Source organism: Patagioenas fasciata, chromosome 2 (assembly GCF_037038585.1).
Source record: "Patagioenas fasciata isolate bPatFas1 chromosome 2, bPatFas1.hap1, whole genome shotgun sequence".
NCBI classification, from domain to species: domain Eukaryota; kingdom Metazoa; phylum Chordata; class Aves; order Columbiformes; family Columbidae; genus Patagioenas; species Patagioenas fasciata.
Genome location: NC_092521.1, coordinates 3,863,743 through 3,890,471, shown reverse-complemented (window position 1 = coordinate 3,890,471; position 26,729 = coordinate 3,863,743). Strand labels below are relative to the sequence as shown.

At 44.1% G+C, this 26,729-nt stretch overlaps 1 protein-coding gene across 14 annotated transcripts in view; it reads right to left on the bottom strand.

The window, feature by feature from the left end:
- The window catches only part of TSNARE1 (t-SNARE domain containing 1), a 535,013-nt gene that overhangs the window by 464,645 nt on the left and 43,639 nt on the right, over positions 1–26,729 (bottom strand). The window contains exons 3-4 of one of the 14 annotated variants that reach the window (XM_071803750.1): positions 10,581–10,699; positions 10,370–10,476 (exon numbers count right to left, since the gene is read on the bottom strand). The exons of 12 other annotated variants lie outside the window; for them this stretch is intronic. The gene's annotated coding sequence lies outside the window, so the exon portion shown is untranslated. The remainder of the gene's footprint in view (positions 1–10,369; positions 10,477–10,580; positions 10,700–26,729) is intronic. One more of the 14 variants, XM_071803751.1, reaches the window with a different exon arrangement.

The window sequence follows — 26,729 nt, the reverse complement described above, 5'->3', positions numbered from 1 at the left end:
TGAGATGGGAAAGAAAAGTTAGCAGAATCAGAGCACAAACTAAAGAACATTTGGAAGAAGCTTTGATAAATTCATTGCTTGAAAAAGAACATGAAAGCCACCTCCCATTCTGCAATTTAACATCCTTGTTCTCCATTCTTGCTTGTCACTCAACTCCTTCCCCTGGTATCCCTGTCTAAAAAAAAGCTGTACAAGATGATCACAAAAGGTTAGAAAAAGGCCATATGAATTCCTGTCTGCACTCAAACCTTCAAATGGAAGGAGGATCTCCTCCTTCACAAGTATTGTTATTTGACGATGTATTTGAAAACACATTTAAGAATAAAATTCAACCAAACAAAAAATAACGATCATTGAGCAAAAGCTGCCGCAAGCAGAACGGCAAAGCTAAGCAGGAGATTGATTTTGTGTCATCTTTTACATAGATAATATTACAAAGAGGAAGTTTGACAGGCAAAATAAATTTGCTTTGGTTTGACTCTTCCACCCCTCATCAAATACTCATGATCTATGGAGTGAAAGTCAGATAGTGAGACAAGAAAAAAGAAAGAAAAAATGAACAACACAGCACTAGCCCCCAAAATAAAAATCTGTCCTAATAAGGATCTGAATGATAAAGGTTTCTTATAAAAATAAAAAGTTAAGCATGTCTTTACACTAGATAGAAAGCGAATAATGAAATAAATTCCTTCCTACATCAACTAGGAAACTTCTTCCCCAAGCAATCTGAGGGAACCTCGGGTGGCAAGCAAAGCTCAAAGGTCTGAGCCAGTTCCCTTGTCTATGAACTGGGAACATTAGTAGCTGACACTCATCCAGAACATCTAAGAGTTTAAAATTTCTCTTTTTTTAAAAATACTCATTTTGGCTCCATCATTCATCAATGCACCAAAAGAAGTTCTAGGAGTCCCAGAATCACAGACTGGTTGGAGTTGGAAAGGACCTCTGTATATCATCTAGCCCAACCCACTTGCTAAAGCAGGTTCACCAGAGAAGATCACACAGGAAGGTGTCCAGGTGGGTTTGAATGTCTCCAGAGAAGGAGACTCCACAGCCTCTCTGAGCAGCCTGATCCAGGCTCTGGCACCTCAAAGGAAAGAAGTTTCTCCTCATATTCAGATGGGGAGAAGCACAGATCCTGTGCTTCAGTCTGTGCCAGTTGTCCCTCATCCTATCGCTGGGCATCACTGAAAAGAGTCTGGTCCATCCTCTTGACCCCCACCCTAGAGATATTTCTAAGGTCCCCTCTCAGACTTCTCCAGGATGAACAGACCCAGTTCTCTCAGCTCTTCCTCATTAACAAAGATGTTCCAGACCCCTCTTCAAATTTGTGTCCCTCCACTGGACTTTCTCCAGTAATTTCTTGTTCTTCTTAAACTGAGGAGCCCAGAACTGGAGAGTGAACAACCTCCCTCGACTTGTCCATGTGGACGCTCACTCCTCCCTGGAAAGGCTGTTTCTCAGCACACTTACCAGCTGCAACAGAGATGAGGAAGTAGAAGATGCTCACAGATGCTTCAACATGTGATCTTCAGCCATCCTCTCTCCAAAACCATCAAGTGCTACAAACAGCCACACCAAGAGGGCGCAAGCAAAGGTGTGGAGTTGGCTAATTAATTAATCATTTGACAGAGGAAGAATGAGCCTGTGGGGTAGAGAAAAGCTCTGTGCCATGGAAGGCAAGGGGTGCCCAATGCAAAGGCTACAAACATTCTGCCCACAAATTTGAGACCTATCGATTAAATACATAAGTACTTCAGACTGCACCTGACAGCTTTTACAACATTAGATGATTTTTTTCCCCACCTTTATCTTCATGGAATCTGCATTAGATTCTGTGTTTTGGGGTTGAAAGCTTCAGTGCAGAATTTATTTCACAGCTATTACAAGGTACATTACACTAATTGCAATGCACATTATAGCCTGCTATGTAGCGCACTGTGATAAATCATATAGTGCTCTGGCCTATTGTAAACACTGCCATACATCTCTGGACACTATTGCATGTTTGACCACCCTCATAAATATGGGCATTTCTGTAGTACAAGTATGATTGGCTACAGAGACAATTTATTGCAGTTTTCTTTTAGCACATTAACAGAGTAGTAAATTCTGTAGCTTCTGGAGGGGAAAAAAAAAAGGAACAGTGGGATTTCCTTCAGTTATGTAGCATCAGTAGTTCTTGTTTTGTTTTATTTTCCCTTTGCTAGCATACCAATTGTTCTTCTTTTTCCAAAAATATATTTGCTGTGTCATGTCTACTGTGCAGAGAGTGGTTTCCAAGCTTGTCACACCTGAGAAATTGTGGGGAAGGGAGGATAGCAGGTTCATAGTTTTAAAGACTTCGGTGGTATTAAGAGCTTTCCTTCCCACTATCTCGACACCAGTTTGTTCATACACAAAAGCTCCATTTCAGAGGGAAACCTTATCATTCAATCAAATGCTGCTGAAGTTCGCACATCATCAAATGCATAGAGGGGAAATCCTGAGGAAACGTTTCTGCAGAAGAGCAGTAGAGGTCGGATGCTCAATGGTGCATGTAGACATCAAATGTGCCACCATGAACCTGACATGTTTTCCCTGGGTGACAGAGCACTATCCAGACACATCCAGGCTCCATTTAGAGCAACTGGGACAGTTTTACAAATTGTTTCCTTCTCTGTGATAAAGGGAAAAATTATAGCATCATCCAACCAGAGTGACACATGTGGGTCCTAGGACTGGAAGAATATAAGTCCAGAATTAGATACCCAAACTTAGTGTACTGCTCCAAGTTTGCTGCTGACTTTTGGAGACACAGTATCCATCAATCCTTTTGTCACTCAGCCCAAAAGCAATAAAAAATAAATGTGGAAGAGAAAAATGTTCCACTCCAGATGTTACCCCTCGTAGAAGATATTTCAAGCCAGGCCCCTTACTAAGGTAGATCTCACCAAAATGGTCAATCACTTAAATAACCAAAAATACTTTTTTTAGCCCCACCAGATGTAATAATGGAAAAAACACCCAAGAGAACAGCAAGACACTGGCTGGGGTTTTGTCCTTCCTTGACACTCCACATTCACCACCAACACAGGAATCTCTGCCATCCATGTCTCTCTATCGAGACTTTTCTCCTGCCCTACAGACTACACAGAGATTCCTTTAACTGCTTTTAACAGGTAAATGATGCCGGCACAGGTCTAGTAAGATGTTGCTGAGCTTCCATGGACAATCCTGCAGGCAAGACAGCTCCACTGCTCACCACATAGCATGGAGCCAGTAAAATGTCACCATTTACAAATGTGCTCTGGACAAACCTCATAAAGTGACAGTAACTTTGCATCCATCTCTGTCTCACCCAGGGTGAACTGGACTTGAAAGAAGAAAAAAGTAGAGTCCAAGCTCTCAGAAAAGTCACCAAAAAAAAAAGAAACAGCTTTAAGGTCATGCAGATGGAAGGTAAGCAAGGAGAGAAGAAGGTGTTTTGAAAGGGGAAAAGAAAATCTTGTGGCAACATGGGAGCAAAATTCAGAAGGAACGTCCTGTCAGGCAGATGTGACAGCACTTACAGGAGATCAGGGAGAATGTCCTAGCTGCTTAAACCTTTGAGGAATTTTGATTATGGCTTAGATCCTACACAGTTATGGTCTGGAAATATAGGACAATAAAGGACATTTCCATGTTCCAAAGTGTTAAGGGATGTCTCAGAGAGGTCTATGGCCTTTGTCAAGTCCAGACAAGGGGATGCTGATTAGCTCAGACTGAATAAGTGGTAGGAAACCAGGCCTCAAACAGGGTTCCAGGAGAAGACACCAAAGCTGTGAGCTGCCCCTTGAGCTCTCTGCAGCTCATCCTACTAACAACCAGAACAATGTCCAACAATGAACCATCACTCAGTATCCCAAAATGGTCCTGCTCTGGCTGTTAGAAGGTGCTCCCACATGGAAAGGGTCAGCAAACCATCATACCCCAACTCAACAGGAAAAGAAAAATGCAGATTAAACCTATGTGAGTTGATGGTCATTAAGGATGTGCACCAGGTGCCCACATGATGAGGCTGGACCACACAGGCAACAGTCACAAAAGCACCGAAATATACTCGGACACAATCACATCAGTCCCAAACCAACAGTATTTCTGCAGTTTTTGGGCACTGCAGCTTAGGACAGCAGTTTCCAACTTCTTTTTCCCAGACACCCTGAGGGCCCATGAATTACACTGGGCAAAGAGCCACGAAAAACAACGCTACAGGGAAGATTAGACAATAGTTAGAGGCCTGTGAACCAGAAATTTGTTCAGAAAGAGCAAAATCCGCAGCCTTAGACCTCCGACAGGAGTTGGGTTCTTTCCTTCCCTCTATAAATTTATGGCGGTGGTCAAGTTGTGTTGTGTAGGCGGGAAGTTAGAGAGACAATAAGACAACATTATGCATCATGCCAGTGTCTGAAGGGAAGAATAAGGGGTGGCCAGTCATTCCTGGCTCAGGCGGGCAATGAGCAGATATCTTGGTGTCCAGTTGAGGGTGGTGGCTTCACCTGCATGTCCAGCTTGGAGCATCTCCCTCACCACCTCCAACCACCTCACTCAGCCCATTCTTCCTCAGCTGGAGAAGATAAAATATCCCTGACACGGAGCCAAGTGACATCAGGTTCGACACATCGCGGGGGCTGAGCGAAATTAAACTCGCGGAGCACGTGTTGCCGCTAGCCAAGAAGCAAAGGAGTTCATAAAATAGCACTTTGCTGCAGAGATCCAGGCAGAACAGCTGCCCTCATCCACCACTGCCAAGAGCTGCTTCCCTCACACTGAGCGCAGGGCTGGCAAGGAGCTATAGTATTTAAAAACTAATTAAAGTTCTCTGTAGTTTTTAATGTGCCTTGTCAGACTATGCATGGTGAATGGCTAATGTAAGGGTTGAATTTCTAGGTGAGGAAGGGAGGTTCTTTGAAAGCTGAGAAGCAGCAAGGTCCCCCACAGCCAACAAGCAATGGACCCATGTCCATCACAAACATAGAAGAGATCAAGTAGACCAGGACATCTTTTCAACAATGGATTTTTTGTCAGTGCTGCAACAGTGACACTTCAAGCTTGGCACTAGTGAAGGCACATTTCTCACCAGTGGATGAACATGCACCTTGGTAAATTAACACATTATTAACAGCCCAGTTATCTCCCATGAGCTGGGCTAATCCAAAAAGAAGAGCATGAAGATCTGGACCTGTAGATGCAACCACAAAGGCACAACCTGAAATAGCTCTGCCTTGATCATAACCCCAATTACAAGATATCCAAGATGAGGACATGCAGGAAAACAAGACTTTGACAACAAATTTAAAAGTTCACAAACAGCAAGAAGATCCACGACAGTACCAAACTCTATGCTCTCTAAATCTCCTAGGACTCTTTTCTTAACTCTCTCACATGCTCACTGACGTCTTTCCATATGGGATAAACCCTCCCAGTTTTGCATTTGAGCAGTGGAATTGAAAAGCTCACACAACTACGTGCACTTAGAAAGAAAGCAGCCCTATAGCTTACACCTCTGCTACAGAATAAGATCCAGTGCCAGCAGTAAAGCTATTACATTACCTAAGGGTCTACTGGACATATATATAATTAATATATTAAAATAAAGGTGTAATTACTTTAAGTCAACAGACCTAGAGTTTTCAGACAGAGTTGTATTTTATACCAAAGCTGGGTGTTTCCTCAGAACATCTGCAGCAAGAAACAGGATAAAAAAGCCACAGAAGAACTTAATCATAAACGACAGAAAAGTCAAGGTTACTTTTATTCAGGTCATGGCTACTCAGAAGTTGGGATTTTGTTTGTTTTATGCTCATTAAAGGGAGATGCTACTGGAGAAAACAAAGGAAAAATTATAGGTGGGTTCATAGCACGGGTCTCTGCCAGCACACTTTTCCTTGGCTAACAGTAAATACTTACAAACGCTGTCACGACACTGCCAAATCTGATTTAACTGGGTGTGACAGAGCCAGAAAACTCTTTGCCATCAAGATTAGTTATGACATAATAGAAAGTCTATCAGTTTTCAGTTCTGTAAATATTAACTTTCAAAAGCAATTTCAAAACACAATCATTTTTTTTGAGGGAGAAAATTGTTTATCCTTTCAATATCATGAGTCAGCTCCTCTGATTACTACACAACTTTTTCCCTCCCCTTGTTCTCTTATAATTAGATTACAAAATATAATTATTAGAGTATATTGCAAATAACCCATCAGCCTATAGATTTTCCTCCCCCCACTCCCATTCCTCTTTCACTGTATGTAATTACCTGCTAATTTAGACAGTAAACTCTCATGGTTTGTTTTTAATTATGGCTACCCTATAGCAGCAGCAGCAATTACATGGCTTGTTGTAAATACAGTTCTTAGGAGGCAATTTGCACTCTTCATCAAGAGATGTGATGCATGAGAGCGTTTGTGAGAAAAAAGGGAAATTATCCCAACTAGACCACTTAGCCCAGCCAAGACCACCAGATTCTACAGAGCTGGTCTGGGCAAATTCCAAATCAGCCAAAGAGCATTTCGACCTTCTTCCAAAAAATCTCCAACTGCATTGACTTCCATGTCCAACACAGCCCAATGAACATGATCATGGAAGCATGGCTCAAGAGTATGTGCTGGACATTCAGAAGTAGCACTTGGGTACCAGCGTTGTGCAAGAACAGGTTTTCATGTTTGGTAGAGCTTTCCAGCATTGAGTTTCTTTGTCCAACCTACTTTCATTTCTCCTCACCGTAAACACTGGGAAGTCTCCCTCTATTAAGAAGAAAGCACAAGTCCAAAGAAGAAATAAGGGCAAGAAAGGGGAGCACTGGTGGAGGAGGACAGCATTTCAGCATAACAGTCCTCAGATTTCATTAACTGGAAGAGTAGCTCTGGCCAAAGGACAAAACTACCAGAAAGTGTTCGCAGGCTGAGAGCCAAGAAACCAACAAACGGCTGCACCGAAGGGATGAGCAAAGGTGTCCAAGATGGTCTTGCTTTATAGCACCTTGCACACCACATCTGACAGCATCCTCCAAGTTTTTCTTTCTTCTTTCAGGTATTATCACAAAATCATAAAATTGCAGAATGGTTGGGGTTGGAAGGGACTTCTGGAGATCATCCAGTCCAAACCACCTGCTAAAGCAGGTTCACCAGAGAAGATCACACAGGAATGTGTCCAGGTGGGTTTGAATGTCTCCAGAGAAGGAAACTCCACAGCCTCTCTGAGAAGCCCATTCTAGTGCTCTGGTACCCTCAAAGTAAAGAAGTTTCTCCTGTGTTTCAGTCTATGCCCGTTGTCCCTCATCCTGTCATTGGGCACCACTAAAAAGAGTTTGGTGCAGCCTCTTCACATGAACCCTTCAGGTATTTATAAGCATTGATGAGATCCCCTCTCAGCTTCTCCAGGCTGAACAGACCCAGCCATCTCAGTCTCTCCCTAGGCCCCTAATCATTATATATGGAAACAAGTGAGAACATTTAAAAAAAAAAAAAAGCTTTGGAATGATATATATACTATCTGAAAGGAGGTTGTAGCAAGGTGGGTGTCAATTCTCTTTTCCCAAGTAAGAAGTGATAGGATGAGAGGAAATGGCCTCAAGTTGCACCAGGAGAGGTTTAGATTGGATATTAGGAAAAAAAATCCTTCACAGAAAGTGTTGTCAGGCATTGGAACAGGCTGCCCAGGGCAGTGGTGGAGTCACCATCCCTCGAGAGTTTGAACAGATGTGTGGATGAGGTTCTTAGGGACATGGGTTAGGGGTGGACTTGGGAGTGTTAGGTTAATGGTTAGACTCAATAATCTTAAAGCTCTTTTCCAACCAAAATGATTCTGTGGTTCTGTGACATCTGAAAATGAGACTTCAAGCCATTGCCATATGGAAAATACCCATTTACCATAACAGCCAGTAGCGATGTCAATGTTTAAAATTAATCATCTGTTGCCTTCAGCCAACTTTTTTCAACAGAAGAGGTTCAAGAAGGGCAGGTCCAATGACTCCCAGTGAGCTGAAGTCCAGAGTCCTCTCCAGACTGAAAACACACGTCACCTGTGACAACCTCCCTGAGCCCAGTCCTACAGACTGCTTTACTGAGGACATCCCCCATGTCTAACAAAGTCCAACTCCACCTACAAACTCTAGCAGACTCTAAGAAATCATTCACTCCACTCAGACTCCATTAAGTTCATGTGTGGTTTGGAAAAATGTAACATGAAGCAAAGCTCAACAGGGCTGTGCAAAAATGTGACCCAGAATTTGTCTCAAAAACCCAAGGAAAGCAGCACCTCCAGACCCCACCCAGAGGGGTTTAGGACATTTTTAAGTTCCTTTTGTAAGCTCTTATAACTTATATTATTACATGAGTGCAACACACGGCAAATGATTTTGAAGCTGCAACCTTGTTTTTCCTGTAATAAGTAAAGCAGGCATTTCTCAGATCCAGGAAAGCATTAAAACATCTGTATCCCCACAGTCTTCAACCTCTCAGTATACTTTTTTTGGTTATTGTTTTTGCTCTTCCTGGTCCATAGAATTGAAAAAGCACCCTTTCTGTAACTGGTATCGTGAGAGTATGGAGTTATTTAAAAACACACTGATATGCCAAATTTACTAATCCCTGGAGAAATCAACATCCTCAGACACAGCTTGTTGCTTCCCAAGGGAGGTCCTTCCACTTGCTTTAGTTAATTGAGCTTTGGTCGATACATAATATTATTTCATCATAAAAATGCCTACAGTGTGACAATAGGCTTGTTATAAGCACAGGGGAAAAAACAGACTGTTCAACGCCACTGGCAAAAGCTTAATGGGAAAGCACAGATATTTTAAATTACTTTTTAATCACTTCTAGATATTTTTTCCCATTTTTTCCCTGCTTACTGAACTTACTACTTACTGAACGCTTTGATTCCAACGAGGGCTTCAGACTAATATTCACATGCAACAGTACTGAAGTTGAGCCTTTTCAACTCTCTGTTGGTAGGTTTTCTCTATTTCTTTCTGTATCTGTTGTTTTTTTGTTCCTTTAAAAAGAAATAAAATTGAAGAATTTCTTTATTCTGCCTCCCAGCTGCTCTCACAAAAGAAATAGAACATATTTTTCTAACTCAAGAGTTTCCAAGACAAGATCCTTCCCAGTTGATCAGCTGGACCCAGAGTAGATCATCTCAGGCATATATATTTTTGAGCAGACAAGGACTGATGGCATGAGCCAACCTGCAGAACTGCCGTAAAACAGTAAATATCTACTTAAACCATTATTGCCTGTACTCTGCATTATCTTTATCCTGTTTGATTTTATGAACGCTCCCTCCCTGCTATAGGTTGTATCTGTCTGGAAGACAAGGGGGAGAAGAGGCGTGGAGTTTGGAAGTCGCCAAGAATTTCAGAATTTCACCAGAATTCCAAATTTAATAGAAATTTTGCCACTTTAGAACGTTCTTTTGTTTTGGAATTTGTATAACAACAGATTCGGACAATGCCACAAGGTTTCCTTGTCTTACTGTTTGATGCTGGATCAGTATTTTTTGGGTTCCGGAGACCATTCCTGGGCAATTACTGCCAGGCTCCCTTTCCTCTGCTCTGTAGTTGCCAACAAAAGCCTCTTCCAAACCTACATTCAGTTCTTCTTCCTTATGATCTACATTCCTCAGACCACCTCCTCTAACACAACCCTGCACATAGTACCTCCATCCTCCCATATTGTGAGAGGAGAGAATAAAGACGAAAAATGTCCACTATGGCTCCATAAAATAACCTTGAATTTGCAGGCAAGTAGGTTGGAGAACTGCCACCCCACCCAGCTAAAAGATAAATACATTTGGCCTTTTGGATCTCTAAACACAAAAGTAACTTGCATCAGCTTTTTGTGCTGCCATTCAGCGAGACCTTAACAGGCTGGAGGACTCGGCAGAGAAGAACCTGGTGAAGTTCAGCAAGGGCAAGTGTAGGGTCCTGTACCTGGGGAGGAATAATCCCAGGAACCAATACAGGTTGGGGTGGACCTGCTGGAAAGCAGCTCTGCAGAGAAGGACCTGGGAGTTCTGGAGGACAACAGGTTGATCATGAGTCAACAAGGTGCCTTTGTGGCCAAGAAGGCCAATGGTACCTGAGGTGCCTTAGGAAGAGTGTGACCAGCAGGTCGAGGGAGGTTGTTCCTCTCCCTCTGCTCTGCCCTGGTGAGGCCACATCTGGAGTTCTGTGTCCAGTTCTGGGCTCCCCAGTTTAAGAAGGACAAGGAATTAGTGGAGGGAGTCCAGCAACAGGCTACAAAGATGTTGAGGGGCCTAGAGTACCTTTTTTTATGAGTCTGAGAGAGCTGGGTCTGTTCAGCGTGGAGAAGAGAAGCTGAGAGGGGATCTCATCAATACTTACAAATATCTCAAGGGTAGACATCAAGAGGATGGACCAGACTCCTTTCAGTGGTGCTCAACAACAGGCTGAGTGGCAACAGGCACAAACTGAAGCACAGGAGGTTCCATCTAAACATGAGGAGAAACTTCTTTACTTTGAGGGTACCAGAGCACTAGAACAGGCTGCCCAAAGAGGTTGTGGAATCTCCTTCTCTGGAGACATTCAAACCCACCTGGACACCTTCCTGGGTGATCTACTCTGGTGAACCTGCTTTAGCAGGTGGGTTGGACTGGATGATCTTCAGAGGTCCCTTTAACACCAACCATTCTGTGATTTTGTGATTCTTCCTCACTGCTTAGGAAAAAAAAAAAAAAAAAAAAAAAAAGGGACATCTGGATTTGCCTCTTTCACAGAAACCACGCACGATGCTCAACGCACCAGCTGTAGAAACGCTGGCTGCTGTCCCAAACCAGCACAGACACCTACCCATGTGCAGAGGCGGAGTTTTTAAAAACACACACAACAAAAATCCAAAGCTGGCAATGGGGAGCAAAGAGAAAAGTTGTCAAGGCCCAGAGATACAGATAATTTAAAATACGCTAATGTGAACTGGAAAAACGGAGGTTCCAGGCGAAAAGTCTGGCCTGCCACAGGACGGATTCATTGGCAGCTCGCTGCAGAAATTAAGGTGGTTGGACAGTTGTCTTTGCTTTCAAGACCAGGAAGCTCTTGGTTGTAGAGTCTGAGTTTCTGCAGGTTCCAGGTCAAAACAGCAAAAATCAGTCCCTCCACTTCTTTAAAAAATGAATACATAAACACATGAATAAAAAAAGCTAAATCACCAACCTCATCACAGCATTCTAAGCTGAACTTGGTAGCTATTTGATGGAGGGAGGACAAGGACAGTCGCGTCTTCCCCCATCTCATCCAAGCTGCAGAAGATGACATTGATAAAATGGAAAACAGGTGATAGCAACCACCAGCAGGTTCTTAATGTCACAGGATGTGAGGAGTGGAAATAACATCAGATTTCTACAGTTCATGTGTTTTCAGGTGCTTGGTCCAGACACCTGCACATCACAGGAAAGTCTTGTCCCTTAACAGGTAGTAGAGATTAAGCTCATTTTTAAAGTTGATAAACATCCAGAAGCCATCCTTAGCAACAGCTACTGCAATAACTACAATTTCACTTCCCTGTATTAGAATCATAGAATGATTTTGCTTGGAAAAGACCCTCAAGATCATTGAGTCCAACTGTTAACTGAACACTGTCAATAAACCTTGTCCCTAAGAACCTCAGTTACACATCTTTTAAACACCTCCTGGGATGGTGACTCCTCCACTACCCTGGGCAGCCTGTTCCAATGCCCAACAACCCTTTCTAAGAAAAAAGATTTCCTAATATCCAATCTAAACCTCCCCTGGCACAACTTGACATTTACTCTCGTCCTATTGCTTGTTACTTGGGAGAGGAGATCAACACACTCCATAGCAAAACTTCCTTTCAGGTATTCTCCCATATCTCAAAAAAGAAAGATAAATCCTTTCTTAACACACAGGTTTTTCCCATTTGAGGAGCGCTCCCAAAACACAAGAAACCTTTGCCCATGCGCTGCATGACAGACACCTCCCATGGCCAGATGTCAATGCTGACGTCCAAGCACGAAAAGCTTTCCCTCTAGTTGCACGCTCTGCTCTGCCAAATCCAAACCACACTGCCAACGTGGGATAACACCTTCCTACTTCTTCGGGGAAGACTGTGGAATATGTGCAGATCCCGGATTACTTGGAGGCAGCTTTTCTCAAGAAACACAACCGAGGAAGCTCAGAATGGCAATGCTCTTCAATCTTTTTCAACGCTAAAGAGATTAGGATGACGGCCAAGCGAATCAGCAATCCCAACGCACCAGTTCAAAATGCTTTTGCCTATGGTTGTCACTTAGCGGAAGGTTTGCTACAAAAATGACACAGCAGTTAACTTGTTTGCCTGCAGGAATGCAAGTGCTGAGATGCAGGGAAAAGCAGCAAGATGGGAGCTGTGGGCTTTGTGGAGGCGAAGCCAGCCCTACTCACTGAGCAGGGACCACCACATGGGTGATGTCTGACCAGAAACCAGCCCAGTGCTGAAATGTTGGCCCAGAAATTGGTCTGAAAAAACAAAAAATATGCTAACAACCCAGTGGTTGAGTGAATGCTAAGCACCAGGACATCCAGACGAAGGCAGGTGTGGGTAGATACCAAATTAACCCACAACCCAAGAAGTTTTTCTGAGTCACCACACGATTCACATCACAGGCTGACAGCTGGGACAACGGCACAAGAATGTTGCACAATGGCTCCTTTTTCCTATGAAACACACTCAACAGCATCCCGCAGAGCAACACCAGGGCTGGGAACCTCATGTGGGATAAAGATATGGAGCAGCACACTGGGAGAGGAGCAACAGCAACCCAAGTCCACCAGCGAGTCCCCATCACTAGCTTTGAGCTATTGTATATGCCCTTGGACAAACAACGTCCCCATTCTGTAGCAACCCTAAAGACAAAACATGTATCCACACAGAAAACAGCAGTTCATAGAATCACAGAATGCCATGAGTTGGAAGGGACCCACAAGGATCATTGAGTCCAACTCCTGTCCCTGCACAGGACAACCCCACAGTTCACACCATGTGTCTGAGGGTGTTGTCCAGTCTCTTCTTGAACACTGTCAGGTTTGGGGCTGTGACACCTCCCTGGGGAGCCTGTTCCAGTGTCCAGCACCCTCTGGGTGAAGAACATTTTCCTACTGTTCAACCTAAACCTCCCCTGGCACATCTTCCTGTGAGGTTCACTGGTGACACCTGCAAAGAGCAAAAGGACAGGGATAAGGAGAAAATGCAACAAGGTCTCACAACCTGGGCACAATACGGGCATCAACACATGGATGTTACATCTCCATTTGCTTTCGCAAACAAAGGTATCTTTATATATAGTCATGTGCATCCATCTGTATTTTTATGCACTGATATAAAAACATTTTTTTCAAATTACTGTGCCTCTACCTGAAAGCACAAATGACCAGTCAGAGACAAGAAGAAAGAAAACCACTCGATCACACAAGAAAAGTTTGAGCACTGAAGCTGATGTTCACTCCTCCAACTCAGAGAGTAATCCAGGCACAAGCTTAGCCCCAGTCAACCTCTACCCTGCGTCACCTGGGTGGCTGAAGCTTGGGTCAGGCCAGTTGAACAACATCCCCAGGGAGGACCTGCTGGCCTACTTAGCATGGAGTGGCCACTCTGGACCTCAGCAGCCTCTGGCAAATGTTCGGCCAAGTGGATGAAAGAGGCCAGGGCCAGGGAGCACACAGTGCTTGCACCCTCGACACTCCTTCCAGTAAAAATGCTTTCACCAGCATCCACTCAATGCACATCCCAAGGAGGGAGAATCAGGGAGCTGAAAACAACTCCACTGTCTGGACTTTGAAGGTATCATGAGGTGAAGAATAGCAAACCTGAACAAGAAGAGATATGGCCTCTCTGCTGCAAGAGGTATCCTTCTGTAGCTTTGCTCCCAAAGCACCAACATGTGATTACCAAACAATGAGGCTTTCAAGAGCATCCCATGCCCAAACTGCAGCTGGGATGACCCTCCTCAAACAGTTACCACCCACTTTCCTCATAATGCAGCACGTACACATCCAGATCCACAGTACACGTAGATTAGGGAGAGGATGATCAGCAAGTGTCCAAGAACACAAAGACACTGTAGAAACAGCTACAAAGTTAGACAGGTCAACAAATCAGTGGGGGTCAACACACAGGAAGGGACCATCACAGCAGCTGGTGGAAGATAAATAACATGACCACAGCTTAGTTGACACCATCAACACATCTCTCAAAGTGTGAAGGGACATTTCACAATCATTATGTTTGGCATTCTTCATAATTCCCACCACCAAACAATGCCCTGCACCAGGCTCGTGACTCCAGATCCAGCAAGAGCAAGAAAAGTCAAAGATACAGAGATACCACCACAGTTATTTCCCTCCTCGCTGCTAAAACAATCTACCCCACCACCAGGTCATAGAATCATTTCAGTTGGAAAAGACCCATAAGATCATTGAGTCCAAGTGCTAACCTAACACTGTCATTAAACCATGTCCCTAAGAAGCTCGTCTAAATACCTTTTAAACCCCTCCAGGGATGGTGACTCCACCACTGCCCTGGGCAGCCTGTTCCAATGCCCGACAGCCCTTTCCGTGAAGAATTTTTTCCTAATATCCAATCTAAACCTCCCCTGGTGCAACTTGAGGCTATTTCTTCTTGTCCTATTACTTGCTACCTGGGAGAAGAGACCAACACCCTCCATGCTCCAATCCCCTTTCAGGTAGTTGTCGACTGGAGCTTTCTAACCCATCAGTCTAGGCAGCTCCCAGAGGCCACATTCATAGCATAACAGAATAGTAATTTCAGCTGGAAGAGACCCTCATGATCATCGAGTCCAACCATAACCTAACTCTAGCACTAAACCATATCCCTAAGAAACTTGACTAAATGCCTTTTCCCACATAGCCAGTCCCTTCTGCCACACTGAAGAAACTGCACATCAAAGCAAGAGATGGAAAGGGAAAGCTTTAAAGCTGAGAAAAGACGCCTTCAGCAAAATTTGTTTTAAGGCACGACTAGCTCATACAGAAAGGCAAATCTTCTAGTTTTCAGCACAGATCCTTGTAGGAGGACAATTTATGTTATCTGTCTCCAGCCAAAAGTGGTGCTGGGGGACTATTCAGGACAGCAGTAACACCACTAATGCTCTTTACTCAATACCGCTGCAAGGAAGTGCAGGGGCATTGAGTACTCAAATTTAGGGAAACATCACCTGTATCAAAAGGGGCACCTGTCCTACTGATTCAGTGCCAGTGCTGCCGCAGGTAATGTGGAAATTGCACAAAGCTCTACTCTCTCCCCAAACATGAGCCTTGTAGGTGATGAATCAGAGTTGCTGTCTCAAGGGACACCGTGGAAGAGTCATGTAAATCCACAGCGAGCTCCCTACATCTCCAAGCAGAGGCAAAACAGATGGTGGGGGAAACAAAAGAATAGTCTCAGGAACAGTCAGTGGAGCTTGGCTTTGTCCTGCCCAAGAATGGAGCTGCCGCTTGTGAATCTGCTGCTGGAGCAGATAGCAAGTCCCCTGGGAGTGGACTGGTGAGCAGCACAGAATGTCCTGAGTTGGAAGGGACCCACAAGGATCATCGGGTCCAACTCCTGTTCCTCCAAAGGACAACCCCACAGTTCACACCGTGTGTCTGAGGACGTTGTCCAGTCTCTTCCTGAACACTGTCAGGCTTGGGGCGGTGACACGTCCCTAGGGAGCCTGTTCCAGTGTCCAGCACCTGCTGGGTGAAGAACCTTTTCCTCATGTCCAACCTCAACCTCCCCTGGCACATCTTCTGCCATTCCCTTGGATTCTGTCATTGATCGTCAAGGGCTGCATGCACATCCCACTCCCTTGCTTGCCTTTCACACTGCACAGGAGATCAGTAAGGCTTTACTCATTCTGGTAAGAGTTAGCAAGACAAGGAACATGAAGTTAAACCAAGGACACACAGAATAATATGCTTTTTCAGTGATTTCAGTGCATTTGGAAACAGACTTTTTAGTAAGGTCTGTTATGATGGGACAAGGGATAAAGGTTTAAAAGAGAGCAGATTTAGACTACATATAAGAAATAAATTTGTTATGATGAGGGTGGTGAAACACTGACCCAGGTTGCTCAGAGAGGTGGTGGATGCACCATCCCTGGACACACCCCAGGCCAGGCTGGACGGGGCTCTGAGCAACCTGATCTGGCTGAAGATGTCCTTGTCCATGGCGGGAGTTGGACGAGATGAGCTTTGAAGGTCCCTTCCAACCCAAACTGTTCTATGATTCTATGATTCTAAATCTGCCTTGCATATTTAAGCACCCATGTTTCAAAACACTGACATTCTCCATATTTTGGGTTTTGTTGTTTGTTTTTTGTTTTTTGGTTTTTGGTTTTTTTTCTGTATATAGCTAACCCTAGAGATCAAAGACACGAAACCATCAAAAGACCAGCACGATGACAAAACAGGGAGAAGAGGAAAATACGGCCAAAGCTCTGAGCCAGCTCTTGGATAAGGTTGCTTTCCATATGAGTGAAGGCGTGACGCACGGGGACTCCCTCCCCAGCCTTGCCATCACATCAGCACGCAGAAAAGCAACAACATCACCTAAATCCTGATCACTGGCTCTCCGTAGGACGGTTGTGTACAGCCTGGTTTGGCTTGAAAATCAAGGATGTGGGAGTGAAAAAAGACAACTAGCCAGACCACCAGCTATGCTTGAGTAAACAGGTGGCTTTTTAGTTGAGTTAGATAAGTGGTATTTCTAATTACATTAGCACAGCCACTTTAAATAAGACTACCGGCAGGGTTGTAGCTTGAGAAGAGCTTTGAAGGAATGAAGGGCCTGTTCAGGAAGGTTTTGTTTTGGAGAAGAAGGAGCTCAAAATTTTCATTAACCAGCTGTCATAACTCAGTCCAAAAGAGGGTGAAGCTTCTGTAAATGAAACAAAGATTTCTCAAGGACAAAATTTTATTTGCATCTGCCTGAGTCCCATCCTTCCACATGTAGGTGACCCTCTCCTGAAGAGATGCTCATACCAGCTGCTCCCAAAATCCCATTCCAACCAGTCGCACAAGACTTTCTTCTAATCTGGAAGCAAAAGCGAGGCAACTGGTTAGTACTGGGAAGAAAACTGTGTCACTATGACGGCTGAGGACATGGACACCATCAGTGCCATAAGGTCTGGTGCCCAGCAACAACTTACAGCCTCTGAGCTGGGCTGTACAAACAGGTACAAAGATGAGCACTGATTCCTCGAAACATCACTGCTCAGCATAATAACAGCATCTCCTTTTTAAAAGGAAGGGGACACGAAGCTCTGAAGCTGCTGAAGAGATTTAGAACTTCCAGATTAGCAGAGGTGCAAAAGTAGAGGGTTACAAGTGGTTGCAAGATACCTGCAAATAATAACACATTAAAACCTGCAACGGGAAAGGGGAAGCACTTATTTAACTGTCCTGTCTTTAGCATCCTGAATCTGCCATGGGAGGAATGCTCTGGCCACAGTCCAGTTAAGCATTTCAGTTTATGCCAAATTTCAGAGGAAAAGGAGAGTTCCTCTCAATCGAGATCTTGACATTTCTCACCAGCAGGTTGTTTATCTCTCACACTTGCATATGCACACTGTACCTCACAAGAATTTCCATTTTTAGCTTTTATTCTAAGGACTGTCCTTCTAGAAATGCAACCCTTCTTGCTTGTAAAAGCATCTAATTCCTCCGGGAAGCAAAAATGCTTGTGAAAGCCCAAGACACACATCCTGCATTCATCAAGAAGCTTTTGAGATGCAACCCAGAGCTGCATCCACAAGCTATGTGGTTTTACCTACAGAAACTCAAACGATGTAAGATGAGCATTAGCCTCATAAATTGCAGATTCCTTAACATATCCATCTACCTTGCAACAGCTGTTAAGTATGCAGTATTTCCCAATTTACTCCATTACAAAAAAATGTGGTGTCCATTCATCAGCCTGGTATAACAAAAGGTCTTTTAATTAATGCACCTACTTGTTTTCTTCAATTAACACCAATAAGGGAGCCCTTTATCACTCACTGAGTTTGGTTACCATAAGCAGAATACAATAGTATTTTTAAGGTATTAATAAACACTTACTATATCAATGCTATATATTTCCTATTGCATGCTCTATATACAAAACTCACTAAAAAAAGAAAAAGGATGCAATTCCACCAGCCAGAAAAATACACAGATAGAATTAGAGCAATGATTTGTATCTGCCCAGAGCACAAATCCCAGCCTTCGGTGACCTCTGTGCAAACACATCGAGCCAATTACCCACTGTGACAGCAGAGTTTTCCCTCCTGGATCAGCAGCATCTCATTGCTGGTTGCAAGAACCATCAAAAGGCAGCTCAACAAATACACACATTACTGAGCGCTTTGGGCTAGAGACAACATAGAGGTTTAATCAAGATTTGGATCAAATTGTGTGAGGTATTTTGTAAACGTTGCTCTTATTGAGATAGAGCTAGAGGATGTAATTCCCAACCACCTGCCTGTTCAACCTACAAAAATCACCATCAGGCTCCTTTAGAACAATCCTCTCCCCCATTCCCTCTTGTTTACCACAGTGTTCATAAGCAAATGAGTAGTAGTCCACCTCATCCTTCACCATCCTACACCTGGGACATCTCCAGCACCACTCTCACGTCCTCTTGGCAAGGAAAAACTAGCGCAAGGGGCAAACAGAAACTTTTAAAAAGCCTCCAACCATGGTTAGAAGCTGACAGAAGAAATGTTATCGCTTCTTACAGACAAATGGGCAGGACAAGGCGACGTGCAGGTTGCTGGTTTGTCTTGTGTTGCCTGTTATCACATGCCAAACTCATTATTGAGCAATACCGTCACTGCTCTGGTTATAAGGATGCTTTTTTTTCAGCTGGGCATCCCAAGTACTTTTACTTTACCCTCTTTCTTTAGAAAAGAAAATGAGCAGTAGGGGCTAAGAGCCAGGGATTAGTGACTTCAGCTGCCAGCTTCTTCCACCCCAGGAACAGAAATTTAGAATCACAAAATCATTTTGGTTGGAAGAGACCCTCAAGATCATTGAGTTAACCCAACACTGGCACTAACCCATGTCCCTGAGAACCTCATCTACACATCTTTTAAACACCTCCAGGGATGGTGACTCCAACACTACCCTGGGTAGCCTGTTCCAATGCCTGACAATCCTTTCTGGGAAGACTTTTTTTCTTAGTATCCATCTAAAACAAAAAAAAACTTGAGGCCATTTCCTCTCATCCTGTCACTTGCTCCTTGGGAGAAGAGCCCAATCCCCTCCATGCTCCAAGCTCCTTTCAGGCAGTTCAGAGATCAGAAGGTCTCCCCTCAGCTCCTGTTCTCCAGGCTGAACCCCCCAGGTCCCTCAGCTGCTCCCATCACACTTGTGCTCCAGCCCCTTCCCCAGCTCCATTCCTTTCTCTGAACTTTCTCCAGCACCTCGAGGGCTTTCCTGTAGGAAGAGCATGATGAAGAGCACCTAAGACACCCTTGGATTTCTGAATCTTGACATCAGCGAGAGATGCACTTAGGTTTGAATTTCAACCCTCATGTGTTCGCCATCCCTGTTAACTGCCAGGTAGTGCCAAAAGCAGATAAAACCCAGGTGATTCTCCATCAGGAGAAAGAAACACAGGAGCATTTAAGAGAGCTTGAAACCTCACATGGGCTCTCCCAAGCAACAAAATCCAAAAATCAGCTCATCCTATCAGGGCCCACAAGGGCACAGTAACTCCAGATCCCATCTGCTACCCAAAAGGGCAAGCTATCCCCTCCTGAGATGTTTATTGGGGGAAACCACTTCAACCACCCATCTCACCAGTCACCCAGGTGCTCTGAGTCTTCTCCAATCTGTTCCACCTACGCTTGCGTGTGCAAAACAAACCCCAGGGCAGACGTGTTTTCCCCAAAACCAGGAAAACAGCAGACTAGGAGAGGGGAGATCCATCTGGAAAGCAAATGTTGTAAAAAGCATCCCATCGTTCAGCCAGGATGAGTGTGCCCAAGTGTAACATCAGTCATTCATGGTGATGGCCAAGGATTTGGAACAGGAAACCTGGTGCAAGAGATGACAGACAGAAACACATGAAGATTCAATGAGAAAGGCAAGGAGGCTGGAAGAACCACACACTGAAGCTTCAGATAGCAGAAGGAAGAGCAGATCAAAGCAGGTCAACAAAATCGCAACAGATTTCAACCCCTATACACTGATACACACTACGATGACAAAGTAAATGGCTGTCTATCCTCCAGTTTCCATGGGGTACACTCCATAGAATCATAGAATAGCTTGGGTTGGAAGGGACCTTCAAAGCTCACCCCTTGCCATGAGCAGGGACATCTTCACCAGCTCAGGTTGCTCAGAGCCCCATCCAACCTGGCCTGGGATGTCTCCAGGATGGAGCATCCACCACCTCTCTGGCCAACCTGGGACAGTGTTTCACCATCCTCATTGTAAAAAATTTCTTCCTCATGTTTAGCCTGAATCTCCCCTCTTTAATTCAAAACCATCACCCTTGTCCTATCACAACAGGCCCTGATAAAAAGTCTGTCCCCATCTTTTTTATAGGCCACTTTTAAGCATGGAAAGGCCGCAATAAGGTCTCCCCAGAGCCTACTCCTCTCAAGGTTGAACAACCCCAACTCTCTCAGCCTGTCCCCATAGAAGTGTTCCAACCCTCTGCCCATCCACTGCTTGGAATTGGGAACATGACATCCTTTTCTAAAACTCACAGTAAATGCACCCACTTAAGTATTACACTTTGGGCTATGTTTCTTTTTTTTCTTTTTTTTTTTTTTCTGGAGCACTCAGCCACAAAAGGAAATGATTTCTGCCCGCACTGATGGAGGGAATGCTGACTGTTTAGGTGAGAATCATTTCAGGATTGTGGCCAGACTGAGGAAATTGGTGAAGGAAGTCCTTCATAGTTGGATAATGAGGTTGCAGTTTTATGAGTCATTCTGCTGAGTTATGCGCCCAGTACCTTGGGTGTGGGTGACACGTTCATTCCTTCCTTTCCTTTTTGAATGGAAAATGCCATCCAAGCACACAAACACAAACACAGTATTCACGAGGTGGAGGCCCAGATTTCCACTTGCTTGTAAAATGTCCAATACTGCAGCTATTTAGAGGAGTTTGCCTGGTGGCTTCTCCAGGAACATCCCCAAGCTGCAACACAACCCATGCCCATCAGATATATACCATGCCCCTGAAACCTAAATAGTTCCTGGGGTAGAAACAGGAAAAATGTCAAGAAAAATGAAGTCAAAGACACTGCCTTGTATACCTCTACTATTAAAACATTTTTGATGTGAAGAGACCAGCCCAAGTTTCCTCACTCCGATGTTCACATCCTCACTGCTGGGCCACCTTGTGTCTTCGTTCATGATCCTATATGTGCTTCAGGGACCAACTGTCTGTACTGACACTGTCTGTACTAGGGATGCCCCATCCCTATAAACATCCCAGGCCAGGCTGAGCAACCTGAGCTGGTGAAGATGTCCCTGCTCATGGCAGGGATTAGACTAGATGAGATTTGAAGGTCCCTTCCAACCCAAACTATTTGATGGTTGTATGATTCTATGGAGTGTACCCCCTGGAAACTGAAAGACAGATGGCCATAGACTTTGCCATCGTAGAATACGTACTCCTCAGCTTGATATGGCAAAAGTGGATTGCAATCATCTCCCCCTTTTGAGCAAGCAAAGGCTTCCACAAGGAGGTTACCTGAAGTTTTAATGCTGTCAAAGCTCAGTTGCATAGAAAGCAGAGGGGAGGAAGAGGAGCCCTTTTCTGAAGATCTCTCTGCTCCATCTGGACCCATCACCTTCCATTACTCAACCGCCTTTCTGGGACTTCTCCGTGCCTTCCCCTATGCCGTGCCCAAGCACTAGACACGAAAATCACTTACGACAGTTCCTGATGGCATGACATCGACTCTGTCTCTCCTGGAGGTTGAATGAGCAGATGGAGCCAGTAGAAGATGGCTGAGCTAGGGAGCTGCACAACTGGAGTCCTTCCAATCCAGTAACTACAGTCCAAAAGACTGAGGATGCAAAGATGCTCCAGGGTCAGAACCTCTTTCCTAAGAGTAAGAACGAGGTCAAGGAAGATCTGCAGGTGGTTACTGACAAGGTGCTCAGGATAATTTACACCTGCATGGTTGGTTTCACTGTTCCCCAAATTCCTACTGTGCTTGCTTATTCCCCAGTCAACCCACCACATTATTCCAGCAAAATAACCACAATACCAAAGTTTTTGAAATTAATACGATGGGCTTGCAAGCATCTTCCGTCATGCAGAACTAAAATTAAAATCTATGACCGGCCTCACCTTACTCGCTGTAATTCATCATGCGGAAAATTCCCTGCATCACGTCGACTCCTGACAGCAAAAGAGCTAATGGGAAGTTGCATTTGCAGCAACAACAGTATCATTTTGCTGCTACCAGACTTCAAACCAAGGTTCCAGATCAACCATCGTGCTTGTCCTAGCAGACCAGTTGCTGCTTGAGACACAACAAGGATGCCTATGGAGCATTGTTCCCTCCATGCACAGGGATGAGGGTCATCCTCCAAGACAAATGGATGTGGAAGGTGAGGGTCAGGAGAAGACAACCATGAGTGTTTGCTCAGAAATCACTCTCACGTGTTTTCTGTCCTTGCCACCACACTGACACATGAGAAGTAAAGTTCAAGCCAGGAGAAAAAGTGAAACAACATCAGTAAAAACCTCAATGAGCAGGTGGGAGAAAACGCAGTGTTCAGAGGCTACACCACAATGATGCATCCCAAGGTTGGGCATCCCCAACAGTTTCTGTGAACCATCAATGAACACATCTCTACCCACCACATACATCAACTCCTTACCCTAGAGAGGTTTTTGGGAAAAGACATAACACTGGACTACCAGACCAGAGCAAAACCTTAATGTTCACGCTACACCAGGCACTAGCATGTCACGTCAAATCATTTCCAAGATCTTGCTGTAAACCCCAAAAGATATATATTTTTTTTTCAAATTACTTCCCTCACACACGTGGTTGACAGTCCCTTCATGGCTCCTCACACTATCAGGACCACAGCAAGAAAACTGACAGCATCTCAGACACCTTCTGGCTCAGCAAACACAGCTGCCTGCACTTAGATGCATATTTTGGGTTTGAAACTGAGATGCAAACTGCTGCTAAAATAACCACCACAGAGCAGTAGTTGCTTTTTCTCCTGAAATACGGAGATGCTTTCCATTTCTTCCCTCCTTGTCCCTCAGTTGATTTTACCAGCCTATAAAAGGAAATAGGAATTTCATGACTTAGATGGAGAGTCACCATCTACCCATCCCAGAAACACACATGTGAAACCAAGTACCTGGATGAGATGCTATCTTGTGTTCCTGGACACCGATATTACACTAATCACCACCAGCACAGCTCTGTGAGGTGCCCATGAGAAAACAAAGATAAGACAAAACAAAGCAAGAACACCAAGAACCAGAAGCTAAAATTGCAGGATTGTCCCAGCTGTGACAAACAGAAGGAGGTTTCCTCACTGCCAGCATCCAAGGGAGCCCTCAAGAAGCCACTAAGCCAAACATGAAGGTCCCTCATCTCATACACAGAGAAGGTCATGGGAGGAAAAATCTGCAATTTGCTGCACAGAAGAGGCTGTGTGGGATGAGGTCAGAATGATCAACGTGGCCAAGGAATGAAAACTATGCCTAGGAATGAAGTGATGGCAACATTCCTCAGTGATGCCCGCAATATTTCATGTACTATGTTGCTTTTCCTTATTTAAACTTTTGGAACATATCTCCAGAAAAACTTATAATTTACTATCATCTATTTTTCATTGTCTCCAGTTTTACTGCATTTTTATTGTGGTGCACATGTGCAGAGGCACCAGTAGAAGGTGTTTCCTCAACATTTCAACAGCAGACATCAGAATGTGACCTCCTGCAAAATCGCTAAATTCACCTGATGGCGTATTGATATTTCAGTCCCCAGAGCAGGTTTTAAACATGGGCTCTTTCCTCAGTTTTGATTCCTTTTTACTCCTCATACAGCCGATAGCAACACGTGTCGGATCTGGAGATTACACAGAATCACAGAATCACAGAATATTAGGGATTGGAAGGGACCTGGAAAGCTCATCCAGTGCAATCCCCCCGCCAGAGGAGGAACACCCAGATGAGGTTACACAGGAAGGTGTCCAGGCGGGTTTGAATGTCTCCAGAGTAGGAGACTCCACAACATCCCTGGGCAACCTGGTCCAGGCTCTGTTACCCTTACTGAGAAGTTTCTTCTCAAATTTAAGTGGAACCTCTTCTGTTCCAGTTTGAACCCATTGCCCCTTGTCCTATCATTGGTTGTCACCGAGAAGAGCCTGGCTCCATCCTCATGACACTCACCCTTTATATATTTGTAAACATTAATGAGGTCACCCCTCAGTCTCCTCTTCTCCAAGCTCCAGAGACCCAGCTCCCTCAGCCTTTCCTCATAAGGGAGATGCTCCACTCCCTTCAGCATCTTTGTTGCCCTGCGCTGGACTCTCTCCAGCAGTTCCCTGTCCTTCTGGAACTGAGGGGCCACAACTGGACACAATATTCCAGGTGTGGTCTCACCAGGGCAGAGTAGAGGGGAAGGAGAACCTCTCTCGACCTACTAACCACTCTCCTTCTACTACACCCCAGGATAGCATTGGCCTTCCTGGCCACAAGGGCCCAGTTCCGGCTCATGGTCATCCTGCTGTTCACCAGGACCCCCAGGTCCCTTTCCCCTACGCTTCTCTCTAATAGGTCATTCCCCAACTTATACTGGAAGACAACTCTCAAAAACATTCAGGCATCAGCGCATTTCAGCACGGCCTTTAAAGTCACTTATCTGATGCTTTCGACTCTACTGATGTCATTTACAAATTTAAAAATGCATGTAAGGCTTCAGCATCCTCTCCCGGTCATTCTTTTTACGATGCAAATACAATTTAATACAATGAGGCAGGACAGAAAGCCCAGACCTTTTTACAGAATCAACTGCATTCCAGTTGTCTGGCGAGATAAAGAACTCAACAGGCTGGATGGACAAAAGCACGATACCACCTCCAGATGGTTTTCAGATCAGGACAGGACTTTGCAAGGAGGAACAGCACTTTTCAATCCCTGTTAAAGCTCTACAAGTGGAAAAAAAAGATAAGAAAAGTAATCTTAGATTTAATCAAGTAATCTTAGATTTAGCAGGAAAACAAAATATTTCATTTAAAAATAAAATTTAAAAATCTCATCTTTAATACTAGAAAAAGCCAAAACTCCAAGAAAGGTGCCAGGGCACATTGGTCCATTTGCAGCTGTGTGTTACCTGGAATTCTCAAGATTAGGGCAGAAAAGAGAGAGGAGAAAACCCTCAGCACGAGGCTTTGGGATGGTGAAGGCATTTATTTCCATTGCTTAACTTTCAGATTTGAATTGAGATGCTGACAGAATCTTTGGAGGTACCTTGAAACACTTCCCATCACGACTGCTCTTTGCAAAGGAGAAATAGTTTAAAACTGGCATTCAGTAGTTATTTCTGTATAATCTGCTGTCTTCACAGAAAAAAAATCAGTCATCCCTAATTTCGAGCATTTTTTCTATGAAAAACAGACCCATAAAAGGCATTTTTGCTATGGCAATTTTCAAAATAAAATAAGATTTTTAACAGAGGAATAGATTTATTAAACAAATCTTCTGAATCTACCCTGTAACTCCCCAGTGACTTTAGAGGGCTTTTAGGTGGTAACACAAGATGTTGACAATGTTTTTCCAGGAGAAATTCAAGAGCTGATCAACTGATCAGCTTTACCTCTACAAGAATGTATATGATGAAGAAGCACTAAAGGTCCAAGGTGCCAGATGCTGTGGTTGAACAACCGAGATGCTGAGGATGTTTGGACTGGTCCCGCATCCTTGTACCTTCATCTCCCACGCTAAATCTGGCACAACAGCACCGACCTTTGCAAAATGCTTTGAAATCTCTGGGTCTGTTGCAACAAGTCCAGGTGCTACTACCTTGAGTCCAGGTAATCCACAGTAAATCACTGCAGAAAACTAATGGTGTGGTCTATCTGAAAATAGACAGAAATCCCCACCAAAAACATTTAAGTCGTCATGATGGAAAAATAAATCCCAGCAGATTGTTGCTAGCTTTATATGAATCATCATGTTGTTATAGCAACTTCATATCTGCATTGAATCTGAAAACCAAGCACAGCTGAAATAATATAACAGCATTAAGTAAAAATGATATATAACAAGATAAAAATGGATCGACTCAATCTCAGAGGAGCACCCACACTTCTTTCTCACCCTCTTCCCTCCCTTTGAAAACATTGCTTTCCTGTATTTAAACAAAGAGAAGAGGTTTGGAGCTTATGGAGAAGAAGGAGAGCACAAATGAGTTTTTGAATTCACAGAGAACCTTTGAAATGAAGATTCAAATTAAATGCGATCAAGTGCAACTCCCAGTTATTACCACCAACACCAGTCAACTGGTCCTATTGTTCCTATGTACTGCAAAATTCATGCATTGCATGAATTAGATAAATACATAAATTAATTCATAAGAATATATACTTTATGTAATTCATGCAATTCATGCAATTCATAAATATATATGCACATTCTCATCCCGCTCTGTTCAGGGGTCCCAAGCAGAGAGTTCACAACCTGAACCAAAGATGCAGAAGCATGAAAGGGGATG